This window comes from Muscardinus avellanarius (assembly GCF_963383645.1).
Source record: "Muscardinus avellanarius genome assembly, chromosome: 13".
NCBI lineage: Eukaryota > Metazoa > Chordata > Mammalia > Rodentia > Gliridae > Muscardinus > Muscardinus avellanarius.
The window spans coordinates 93674134-93687198 of NC_137799.1; the positions used below are offsets into that span (position 1 = coordinate 93674134).

The 13065-nt window shown below is 42.4% G+C and overlaps 1 protein-coding gene across 1 annotated transcript in view; it reads left to right on the forward strand.

Moving 5' to 3' along the window:
* The window catches only part of CENPP (centromere protein P), a gene marked incomplete at both ends in the record, with an annotated part of 192368 nt that overhangs the window by 73221 nt on the left and 106082 nt on the right, over positions 1-13065 (forward strand). The gene's annotated exons all lie outside the window — the stretch shown is intronic.

Below are 13065 nucleotides of genomic sequence, written 5' to 3' on the forward strand. Positions count from 1 at the left end.
TACCACTGCTGTTGCTGAAAATTGAAAGAGTATGAGATATGCTCCTTCTAATGTGATCATCTGAGTTACATCAAAGTCGCTATTATTTCCTCTTAGTGACTGCTATCCATCTGTATCTGAACTTCAAGTTTTTCTCATGAAAGTTTCCAGAATCCAGATGTTTAGAGTCCAACTCTGAATAACTTCTTTAGATCTCAAATACATGCTGGGTGTACTGGCACTCACCTGTAATCCCAGCACTTGGGAGGCTAAGATAGGAAGGCTGCAGGTTTGAAGCCAGCCTGAACAAAAAATAACTAAGGGCTGGGGTGTAGCTCAGAGGCAGAATGCCCCTGTATCCAATCTGCAGTACCACAATAAAACAAAACTCTCTCAAATACATACAATATTTACAATCCCACAGTTTCGATTAATTTCAGTTTCTTCCCAGCTTCCTTTTTCCCACGAATATCTCTGAATTACGATCTAGATACACAGATACTCAGAGCACACCATCCCAGTATCCCAAGACTTCGGAGCGTGGTGGAGGAGCAGAGGTACGCAGTGCAGCATAGCCGCAGGACAGTGCACACAGCTCACACTTGCACTTAACCTGAGGTCATGGGGAAGAGCGGGTCGTGTCCTGCCGGGGAGCCTCGAAACCTGCATTTATGTTCTGTGACCAAACATCTGCCTCTTACCTCATCAGTAAAATAAGAATTGCAGTTGCCAGGTGTGGTGGCATGTGCCTGTAGTCCCAGCTACTCAAGTAGCTGAGGTGGGAGCACCTTTTGAGCCAGGAGTTTGAGACCAGCTTGGGCAAGAGTGAGAACTCATCTCAAAAAAATAAAAAGTAAGCCGGGCGTGGTGGTGCACGCTTGTAATCCCCGCGCTTGGGAGGCTGAGATAGGAGGATCGCGCAGGTTCGAAGCCAGCCTCAGCTAATTAGTGAGGCTCTCAGCAGCTCAGTGAGACCCTGTTTCCAAACAAAATATAAAATAGGTCTGGGAGTATAGCCCGGAGGTAGAAAAGCCTCTGGGTTCCACCCCCAGTACCACAAAAAAAAAAATAAAAAGCCAGCATGGTGGTGCACTTCTGTAATCCCAGTACTTGGGAGTCTAAAACAGGAGGATGGCAGACTAGAGGCCAGCCTCAACATTTTAGTGAGCCCCTCAGAAATTTAACTAGACCTTGCTTCAAAAGGGGGAGAGCTCTGGGTCTAGCTCAGATTTAGAATTCCTTTGGGTTTAATTTCCAGTTCCAAGAAAGGAAGAAACAAAAGAAACAAAAAGAGAGAAAAAATGAATTATGATTAGAGTTGAATTACACCTTGCTTCTCTTGCCGGCTTATCTTATTTCATGGTTGTTGGGATAGATGACATATGCATGTAAAATAACCTTGCAGATTGAAAACTGCCACCGGGGTAAAAGGGGTCTGTTACGTAGGAAGGAGTTACAGGAAAAAAAGTGACACCTCTTTTGTTCTGTAGCCTTTTTCTTTACCCCTCTCATCTAATGTTTCAAGCAAGAATGAATGTCTCAGCTTGTTTTTTTGTTTTTGTTTTTGTGGGTCTGGGGATGGAACCCAGGGGCATTCTACCTCCGAGCTACACCCCCTGCCCTATTTTTCATTCTTTATTTTGAAACAGGGTCTCACTGAGTTGCAGAGGGCCTCACTAAGTAGCTGAGGCTGTCCGCGAACCGTGATCCTCCGGTCTCAGCCTCCCGAGTGCTGGGATTACGAGCGTACACCACCACGCCCGGCTCCCCATGCTGTTATACACAATGAGTTGATGTATCTCATCTAGAATGGTACTAGCTATTTTTTCATTGATATAACTTATAAAATAGTTACTTAAATAATTTTCTCTGGCAGAACACCATTTGGAAAGGACCTGAATTTTTTCTTTTTTTATTTATTTTCATTATTATTATTTTTATTATTGATATTATTATTGTGTGTGTGTGTGTGTGTTTGCATGTGTGTGTTTCTTTGTGGTACTGGGGATTGAAGTCAGGGAGTTCTACCTCTCAGCTCCACCTCAGCCTTTTTTTTTTTTTTTTTTTTTTTTTGAGGCAGGGTCTCCCTAAGTTGCCGAGGGGTCTCACAACATTGCTGCGGCTGGCTTTGCTATCTCAATCTACCAAGTCCTGGAATTACAGATATGCACCATCAGGCCTGGCTACCCCCAGCCCTTTGTCATTTTTGCTTTGAAATAAGTTCTTGCTGAGCTGCTGAGGTTGGCATTCCAGAACCTGTGATCCTCCTTTCTCAGACTCCCAAGTACTGGGATTACAGGCTTGCATCACCATGCCCATCTGAGTTTCTTTATTTTCTTGTCAGAAACGGAAAATGCATAGAATGTAAATATTGTGTGTGAGTAGGGCCTGAAGCACTGATTCGAGTAGAGTCAAAGGCCCTCAGTCCCTTCCCTCATATCATCTTGCTCTCTGTTCTTCCCTGCGCTGTCTGGGCCGGTTGCTGCCACTACTGCCATGCCTTCATACCCTCGCTCATGCTTCGGTGGCAGTGGAGCCTTTATATATCCATCCCGCCAACAACAAGGATCCCACAGTCTGTAGCTGTCGACACCCTCTGTGCGTGCGCTCAACATTCCAACCCTTACATTTAGCAAAGCCATCCTGTATGAGGAGCTTTGTTTACTGGGGTCTTTGTGTTACTAGAGATTGAACTCATGGATATACTGTCTTCGAATTACACTCCCAGCCATATTTCTTTTCTTCTTTTTTTTTCTTTTTTTTTTCTTTTTTCCTTTTTTGGTGGTACTGGGGATGGAACCCAGAGGCTTTCTACCTCCGGGCTATCCTCCCAGACCTATTTTATATTTTATTTGGAAACAGGGTCTCACTAAGTTGCTGAGAGCCTCACTAAGTAGCTGAGGCTGGCTTCGAACCTGTGCGATCCTCCTGTCTCAGCCTCCCGAGGGCGGGGATGACAAGCGTGCGCCTCCACGCCCGGCCTTTCTTTTTTTATTTTGAAACGGGATCTCGCAGCATAGCAAGACTTTCAGCAACCTAGCAAGACCGTGTCTCTAAAACTAAGATGGGGTGGAGGTTTATAGCTCATATGTACAATGCTCCTGGTTCAATCTTCATTGCCACCAAACATACCAAAAAAAAAAAAAAATGTGGGAGAGTGGGAGAGAGCCTTGAGAAGAGTTGGGGTGAACAAGTTTTGATTTTATCCCAAGGATAGCTTTCGAAACAAGCCGCTCTTCTGCTGCCCTGAAGCTCCCATGGGCCTGCTGGGAAGTGCCTGTTTACCTGTAGTATTTTCTCCTAGGTACTGTGTGAGTAGAGCATTTTACACAAATTAGTGGTTAATTTCATTATGATACTTCGGTTTACAATTGTCTTGGATTATTTCTAACTGTGAGGTATTGTGCTAAATTGGGGTGAACACAAATGAAGAAGACATGAAGAAATGGTCCCTCTGTAGAGTGCAAAGAATTGAGTGGAGGACAAAGAGGCCACAAAATGAACCCTAACTTCAGGTCGAGGGTAATATGGTGTACGGCAGAGACAGCGTGGTGGGGCCCACTGGCGTGACCCTGTCCGGGGGACGTGATTTGACCCAGACTTTGGGAGACTGGCAGAAATGAGTATAGAAAAGTGTCTCTCTTCCTCATGAATACCTCACGTAGTTTGCAAGGGTTTCTTGTGCTCCTCGGGCAGAGCGTTTGAGCCCTTTAAAGCATCTGTCCTGTCTCACTTCAGTCCCACCGCAGCCACTAGAGTTGGGTTCTGTGCGGCCGCTGCCTTCCCAGCAGAGGCAGGGGGAGCGGAGAGGCAGGGAGGGACTTGGCACTGGGCTGGCCAAGCTGGGTCTGCAGGCACCGCGCCCAGGAACGTGAAAAAGAGCAGTGCTTGTGAACACAGGCCGAGGTTTTTTTGTGTGTTTTGTTTTGTTTTTGCGGGTCTGGGGATGGAGCCTAGGGGCATGCGACCTCCGAGCTACACCCCCTGCCCTATTTTTTATTCTTTATTTTGAAACAAGGTCCCACTAAGTTGTGGAGGGCCTAAGTAGCTGAGGCTGGCCACAAACAGATCCTCCGGTCTCAGCCTCCCAAATGCTGGGATGACAAGTGCGCACCACCACGCCTAGCCTCAGGCTGAGTTTTATCCTTGTGTTAAGAACAGTAGCAGACATCAGTTAGCCACCTACCATTTGAGAATTAAAGGCTGTTGTTCAACAACTACGAGAATTTGAGGGAGGGTCGGATACCTGGATGACATCCTTTAGCTTACACTTCATTACACACCTCTGACTTAGAATGAAACCCCCATAACAAGGGCCTCTCTGAAAGTGAAGGGATTCTTTGTGTCTGCTTTTGGTCTGTGTGGGCACCTCGGAAGAAAGTCTTTCACTGATGAGCAGTTTCTCTTCCAAACCTGAACAAATCCTCAGTAGTCTCTCCACACCCATAGCCCTCCGGTGCCACCTTGCCCCGCTCCCTTTTCCCTGGGCAGTCTGCTCTGACATACATCCTGTTTCCAACCATGCACCATTAATTCCTAACCCTCTTCCTCTTCTGTTAGCATGCTTCCTATTATAGTGATCTTATTTTACTCCAACCATTTGCTAAGTATATTTTTGCTACTTACGCTTTTCATAATCTACAATCTTACCTTGTTCCCTCTAGGAGAACTCAGCAAAACGTTAAGACTCGCTGCCAGTCATCTCATTTTCTGGCCTCCTTTTATTGTTTTAATTTGGTGCTAAGGAGCAAATCCAGGGCCTCACACTTGCAGGGCAAGCGCTCTATCACTGGACTGTGCCCCCACCCCTACCCCAGCTCTAAGTTTTACGCAGTCAAGTATCAGGCATGGTACGTAAGTGCCGAAAGCTTTGAGTGAATGATTGGATTAATGAGCTGCGGATTACATCCTGTTAGCAGTGCTTCTCAACTAATGTTGATGACCTCTAGCCATTTATTTCACCTTGGTGATTTCTTTAAATGAACAGTCAGAGAGCATGGGATCTCTTCTAGTGAATATTTCTCCATAAAAATACACAATATTTCTCCCTTTCCTATTACATTGTCTAGTAGAACAATAAATATATGTTACCAGTTTTATAAATTGTTCACTACACACATTACCAGTTTTTTTAAAATATTCATTAATGTGTATTTTTCGTATTCTGGAATGCAATAGAAGCTTCTGTGTCTTGATATTTCTCTTACTTGGAGAGAAGCACTCATGCTTTCATCAAGACAGCTCTACTTGAAATTATTAATAAGAATGAGGCACAGCTTACTTAGTTCTAGACAGTTTATAAGTTGGAACAATTTATTATGTTTTACTGGTATACCATAGAAACTACCATATAAGAAATAAGTATTACTATATGTTTTAGGCTTTGTCCAAAATAATTTTTTATTTAATTTTGTAAAATTCTTTTGTTATTAAAAATATAAGTATCTCAATTATACATTTAAATTTTAATTATTTAAACCCAAGTAACTAGATCCTCCAATAGAACAGATAAAGCATTTATATCTTCCCTTTGAAAAAGAGATAAAGGAAAACAAAAACATCTAGACCAGGAATTTTATCAAGAAAAGAAACTTTGAGAAAATCTTGATTCAGATTTGTGCAAATGCCCATCTTTCCTACAGCCAGACCCACTATCACGTCTCAGATTTATGAGCAGCAGGTTTTTGTCACAAGAGAGAGATTGATGCCTTTAACCCGAGAGTCTTCACTTTCAACTTTTAATTTAAAAAGAAAATCTAAACAAAGATTGTTCATTTGGTAATCTTAAATTAGAACTTTAAACTTACTGTACTTACCTTTTTTTCCTGAACATTTTGCCTAATCACAATTTTAATATAACTTTTACCAGATTTTGCTTCCTAAAATTCTGCTTTTATGATAGCTGCAGTCTATTTTAACATTAAACAAATCTGAGATACTTTTTATAACATATTAATACATTCTTTAAAAATAAAAATTATTTTATCATCATACCTTTTGAATTTGCTTTAGTTTTCAAGAGTTGATGAGTTTGCAAATCCTTTAAATGAATCAGAAATTCCAAAATTCTTTAACTGAGTCTCTTAAAAATCCACAGTAACGCTGTGTCCAGACAGGGCCCTTTCTTGAATTACTGTAGCAATTTAAGCAAATACAATCTGCTTGGAAAACACTTGGGTTGAATTAAAATTATGTATTTCTTTTCATTATACAAAACTTTGTGGATTCACATTAAGATGTTTGTGTTCTTGGACGGATTTATGTGGCTTGCTTTTTTCTTTTCCCCTTAATTTTGGTTTGAGGTGTGGCAAGAATTCCCTCTAATAGGAAAGGCACACAGAGCCAAATGAAATGGCATGTACTGGTTACTGTTTTTATTTTCATTTTCATGCCAAAGAATTCTTCAAATTGAGGTCCCCTGTGACAAGGCGCCCAGTGTCTCAGATTTAAGGTGGAACTCAGAAATGTCCTTAGTTCACATCAGGGCTTCCCTTCATTAAAGCAAAGCATCAGAAGTAGACATGGACAGCGTGTCTCCTCTAGTTTATTTTAAAATATGAAATATTGTCATCCACTTCCACAGATTAATGATGTAACCTTTTCCTAAGAAGATTGTATCTTTCTACTACTACTGTCTTTTTCACCTGGCTCCCAGGTATCCATTACAATGCCGACTAGTATAATGACTGGGCATGGTGCACGCTTGGAATCCCAGTACTTGGGAGGCTGAGACAGGAGGATCACAGGTTTGCAGCCAGACTCAGCAGCTTAGTGAGATCCGCTGCAACTTAGACCTTGTTTCAAAATAAAAATTAAAATAGGGCTGAGGTGTAACTCAGGTAAAATACCCCTGAGTTCACGCTTATAACCTCAGTACTTGAGAGGCTGAGACAGGAGGATTGCAGGTTCAGAGCCAGCCTCGGCTTCTTAGTGAGGCCCTTCACAACTCAGTGAGACCCTGTTTCAAAATAAAGAATAAAAAATAGGGCTGGGGTTGAAGCTCAGAGGTAGAATGCCCCTGGGTTCCACCCCCAGACCCACAAAGAAAAAAAAAAAAAATAGGGCTGAGGGTGTAGCTTTGAGGGAGAATGCCCCTGGGTTAAATCCTCAGTACCACACACACTCGAGCCTACTAATGACTCTAAAATAAAAACGAACTGCTTGGCCATTTATTTGCCTGTTTTAATAGCATACAAAGTCATTTTAAAATGGAGTGCAGTGAAATGAAAAGCTTCTGTTGCCTTTATTTTGCAGATTTAGAAAATGTCCTCCATCTCTCTGAGCCAAGCCTCCTAAACAGTAACAGCGAAATAGCTCGCCCCTGATGATACATTTTTGTGCTCCTTCTTTCCATATTTAAACAGAGCTAGCTTGTATCTCTTGGCAGTGGACCTTGATTTCCTTTGGAGGTGGAGGGAGGGCGTCTTTCCAACTTTAGCAAATAAGGTAAAGTAAATCCTGGAGATCGTTTTTCGTTTCACAAAATACTATTTTCCATTAAGACTTTACAAAGAACTCACAAGATTTATTTTGTTCTACTTCAGATTTAAGAAAAGTGTAGTGTTTCAAGTAATGCTTTGGCACCACTATAATAGAAACCTCGTCTTTTACTTGAAGCACTGGGATGTGAAACGTGGCAGGCCACCGTGGGGCCAAGACTGTTTTGTTTCTGAGTTCTTCCATATGTTTCCTATTAGTGTCTTTGTTCTTAGACCTCAGGCTCCCCACCAAGGAAGAGAGTGAATCTGTGTACTTTTCCCAAGAATTGTATGACATGCTTTCACAGTTCTTTTGGAAGTTTAATTTAAAAATCAACCGCTTCGGTTTTAGGTCATTCATTAATTGTGGGATTTGAATTTATAACAGTGGTTATGTTGTGCATGTTCCCGCAGATATGAAAAACACTTACCAGTCGACAGCTCGAGCGCGTAGAACCCACAGTGTCGGGACACTTGGCCAGGGCACAGTTTGTGTTGGCAGCGGGCAGGGTTGGGAAATGAAGGTAGAGTCAGACCTTCAAGGGGAACAGGGGCTGTGCGTAGAGGCTTGTGACCGCTGACTTAGCTCAGCAGGGGTCTGTTGTTGTGTGGTGCTGGGGATTGGGCCCACGGGCATACTAACCTCTGAGCCACAGCCCCTATTTTATTTTTTATTTTGAAACAGAATCTTGCTAAGTTGCCATGGTCGGACTCAAAGTGCAGTCCTACTGTCTCAGCCTCCCGAGTACTGGGATCCACCACCGTGCCCGGCTAGCTTAGTGGTTTTACTTGTAGAAATTGGGGAGAGAAATCATTTGGATTGGTGGAAAATCTAAATCATATGCTACAACTGTAATTTGATTAAAGTAAAGTTAGTATCTCAAAGTTGAACAACATAATTCTGGCTAGAAAAGGTCTTCCTGAGACTTGCTTAGTGAATAGAATAGGCATAATAAGTTTGCATTCATTTTTACTTTTTTAGGATACCTACTTTGTGTAAGGCAGTTTTAGATGCTGAGAACTCAGCAGTAAAAATCCTCCTGTTACAGAGGAATCAAACAGGAAGTAAACATTTATGGGGCAGAACAGTTCACTGGAGGAGAGTAAAGCAAGGTGGTCTAAGAGAAGGAGCGAGGCGGGGCCCAGGAGTGGAACAAGCAGGGTTTGGTTTCGTTCTGTTTGTGATACTAAGGATGGAACCCAGGGACATTCTACCAGCTCCACTCCCAGACCTTTTTAGTTTTTATTTTGAAACAGAGTCTCACTAAGTTGCTGAGAATCTCACTACAGTGCTGAGACCAGCCTGGAATCTGGAATCCTCCTGTCTCAGCTTCCTAAGTACTGGAATTACAGGTGTGTGGCACTGCTCCCGGCACAAGCAAGTTGTTATATATGGAAGAGGTTACAGATGAGCAAGGGCAGTTGGTGAGATTATTCACATGGTGATTAGGAGTTGGACACAGCACTGTGTGCTCATACTGAAATAAGTATATGTATATACACCTGTGCACAGGGGTATTCATATATACTTGTATGTGGATGGTGTATAGACACAAACATATCTGCTAGCTGAAACAGAAAAGGTATAGAATCAAAGACACCCTAGTAGCAGTGAGCACACCTAGCAAAGGGTCTTAAAATTTTTTTTTTGTTTGTTTTGGGAATGAAACCCAGGGGCCTTCTACCTCTGAGCTTCACTCCCATCCCTATTTTTATAGTCTTTTTATTTTTTTGAAGCAGGGTCTCATTGAGTTGCGAAGGGCCTTACTAAGCAGCTGAGGCTGTCCGCGAACCTCGATCCTCCGGTCTCAGCCTCCTCAGTGCCAGGATTACAAGGGTGCACCACCACACCTGGCTGATGTCCAAGCTTACTTTTTGCATGTGAATTTTTAACTGCATCAGTTTTTGAAAAGTCCATCATTTCAAGCTGAATGTGGTGGCACAGGTTTGTAATCCCAGCATTTGGGAGGCTGAGACAGGAGGACCGTGGTTTGTGGCCAGCTGCTTGGTGAGGCCCTTTGCAACTCAGTGAGACCCTCTTTCAAAATAAAGAATAACAAATAGGTCTGGGGGTGTGGCTTAGAGGTAGAATCCATCCCTAGTACTGCAAAAAAAAAAAAAAAAAAAAAGGCAGAAAGAAAGGACCATCCTTTCTCCTGTTGAATTGCCTTGGTATCTTTATTGAATATCATTAACATCAATCATTTCTGTGAAGGTTTGCTTGGGGGGTGCACATCTGAAATTCCAGCTACTTGGAAGGCTGAGGCAAGAGGGTGGCAAGTTTGAGGCCCACCTGGCAACTCAGCGGTAAAGCACCCTGCATGCAATTCCCAGTAATAAACACACACAGTATAGGCTATATTTGAGTTGTTTCTTTGTTCTATGTATCTGGTTTACACCAGTCTCAGATGCTCCTAACTACAACAGATTCACATTAAGTTTTGTTTGGGCAGTGTTTATTACATTTGTTATTCTTTTTTCAAATTGTGGGAAGGGTTTGTTTGTATTCTGTGGGCTTTTCCCACCTGGGTTTGGGGATCAAACCCAAGGTCTTGGTGCATGTACTCTAAAACTGAATTATACTAAGAGCCCCTGTTGTGAGTCTTTTTGTGTGTGTGTGTGGTACTGGGGATTGAACCCATATTACCTCTGAGCTACATCCCCAGCCGACTGCCCCCCGCCCCCACTTTATAAAAATTTTGAGACAAGGTCTTACGGGGATTACAAACCTGTGCCACCATGCCAGGCTGTTGTTTTCTTTCTGTTTGCATGTCGATTGAGGGAATGGGGTGTACAGCTCTACCGTGGTAGGATTTCATAACGATAGAGCTCTGGGTATTCAGCATCACGTTTGAAGCGCTTAGTTTGTTATTGGCACATTGCACAGGCTTAGTAATTGCTGAGTGCTCTGCCAGTTGTTACTAAGATTTTCTAATCTTATTGTTAGATAGCCAACAATGAGCAAGGCAGGGGGACACTGACAGGGCGGAGCCTTCCTGGGAAGAGATAGAGAGATGGACCCACCCGGCTGTGGCCGACTTCCAGCCCATTACATTGCAGCTTTAGGCACCAGCAGGAACTTCCAGTGTGATGAATCCAGTGCAGTAACCACATTGCTCTGCACGAGGAGGACTGGGGTTTTCAGTCAGTATAAAAACTCACCTTGCAGCAGACTCATCCCTTTGTTCTCTTTCCACTCCTGGACCAGCCAGTTCTATGACCCTTCTGGTGACCCGCCCAGTAAACCCATTATGCCCACCCGATCTGTGTCCTCCAAGTGGAATCTTTTGGGAAGACAAAAACTGAGGAGGGAAACTCGCAGCACTGTGACATCGTGAAGTGACTTAACTATTTTGTAGGTATAGGAAGCGTAGTGCTCCTTGTCCCAGTTTTCAAACATTGCATTCCTTTGTTTCCTTAAGTATTTTCATTAGTCTGACCATGTGTTTCAGTTTTGTGTCTAGTCAGTTGTCATTGCTAAATTTTAAAAATTTTAGTGAGGTTGACCAGGAGGATCTCAGGTTCAGGGTGAGCCTCAGCAACTTAATGAGGCCCTCTGCAACTTAGTGAGACTCTGTTTCCCAGTAAAGAAAAATAAAACAGGGCTAGGGTATAGCTCAGAGGTAGAATGTTCCTGAGTTCAATTCCTAATACTATATAAAAAAAAATTGTGAGTGTTTTAAGATTATTTTAAAATATATTTGACTCTGTTGTCTTCAATTTTTTTTATAACATTATTAGGATAAGACTTCCTTCCCATGGTAAAAAGTAAAAAATTTAGTACATTTAATGGGATAATTGGGGGGAAGTCTTTGAACTGTTTATCTTTTATTTATTTATTTTTATTTTTATTTTTTGTGGTACTGGGGGTAGAACCCAGAGGCTTTCTACCTCCGAGCTATAATCCCAGACCTATTTTATACTTTATTTGGAAACAGAGTCTCACTAAGTTGCTGACAGCCTCACTTAGTAGCTGTGGCTGGCTTCGAACCTGTGCGATCCTCCTGTCTAAGCCTCCCAAGCACAGGGATTACAAGCTGGTGCCACCATGTCCAGCTGAACTGTATATCTTTTAAAAAATATCTGAGCCAGTAAATAGAACTAAGGACAAAAATCACATGATCATCGCAATAGATGCAAAAAAAAAGCATTTGACATAATTCAGCGCCCACTTACGTTTAAAAGAAAACTGAATAAACTACAGTTAGAAGAAACTTACCTCAACATGTTAAAGGTAGTAAACAAACCCAAAGCCAACATCATACGGAATGGGGAGGGTGGCGGACGTGGCTCAGTGGTGGAGCACTTGCCTAGTGTGTACGGGGCCCTGGGTTCAATTCCAGCCAAAAAAAAGTTACTGAATGGGGAAAAATTTTAAGCATTTTCTCCAAAATCAGAAATAATAGAAGGATGTGCACTATTATCAATCTTATTCAGTATAGTACTAGAAATCTTAGCCGCAGCAGCTAGGCAAGAGAAGAATTTTTATTTTGTTTGTAAGTTCTGTGGATTGAACATAAGGTCATTCTAGAAACCTGAGATATATTACCATCCCTATTTTATTTATTTTTATTGCGAAACAAGGTCTTTCAAAGTTGTTGACATCCTTGCTAAATCGCTGAGGCTGGCTCTCAACCTAAATCCTTCTGTGTCATCCTCCCAAGCTTTGGATTTATAGATATGCGCCATCACGCCTGACAGGAGCAGGAAATTGAAAGGGATGCATATGGAAAAAAAAGAAGTGAAATAACTTTGCTTTCTATTGTATGATTTTTAGTTTCTTTTTCTCCCCCCCCCCCTTTTTTTTTTGGTACTGTAACTTGAATCTAGGGCCATTCTACCTCTGGACTACACTCCCAGCCCTATATTTTATTAGTGTGTGTGTGTGTGTGTGTGTGTGTGTGTGTGTGTGTGTGTGTGTTATTGGGGATTATAGGTTGCTGAGTTTCTCACTACTTGCCAAAGCTCTAATCCCATCTCAGTCTCCCAAGTGTTGAAATTACAAGCATGTACCACCATTTCCTGCTTTCTTTTTTTTTCTAAGCCAAACTGTATCCAGCTTTATTAAAGATACTTTTCATAAACAATCATGGTATTTCAGGCAGGACATGGGCAGACAATCATTAACAGTATACAACAACTTTCAAACTCCCTTCTTGGATAGACTACCAAAATCAGAAAGCCACTATAAAACCCAATGAAGTCTTCATCTGATGCTCTGGACGGGGAAAAGTTTAGAGTGAGGGCTGACATTTCACATTTAGCATGTTGTTTAACAACTTTTCACAAGCCGACCCTGACTTTCAGGAAGCGAAATGAAAATGGTAAAATTATCAATCTCAAGATCCACAATCTAGAAAAGGAACTGCGCTCTTTTGAGGGTCACCATCTCAGTGATGTCACTGCAAAGTCCAGACTGCCCGACATACCGGTAAAACCAATTTTGGGGTCAGGTACTAACAGGTCTCTGGGTGTAGGGGAGTTAAGTCTAGCTGATGGTGGAGTGGGAGGGGACAAAAAGATGAGTTAGAATTTTCCCACACCACACGGCGTTTGTGCCAAGGTGGCTGTATGTGCCAAAGTCAGGGAATCCCTCCTCCTGGGAGCC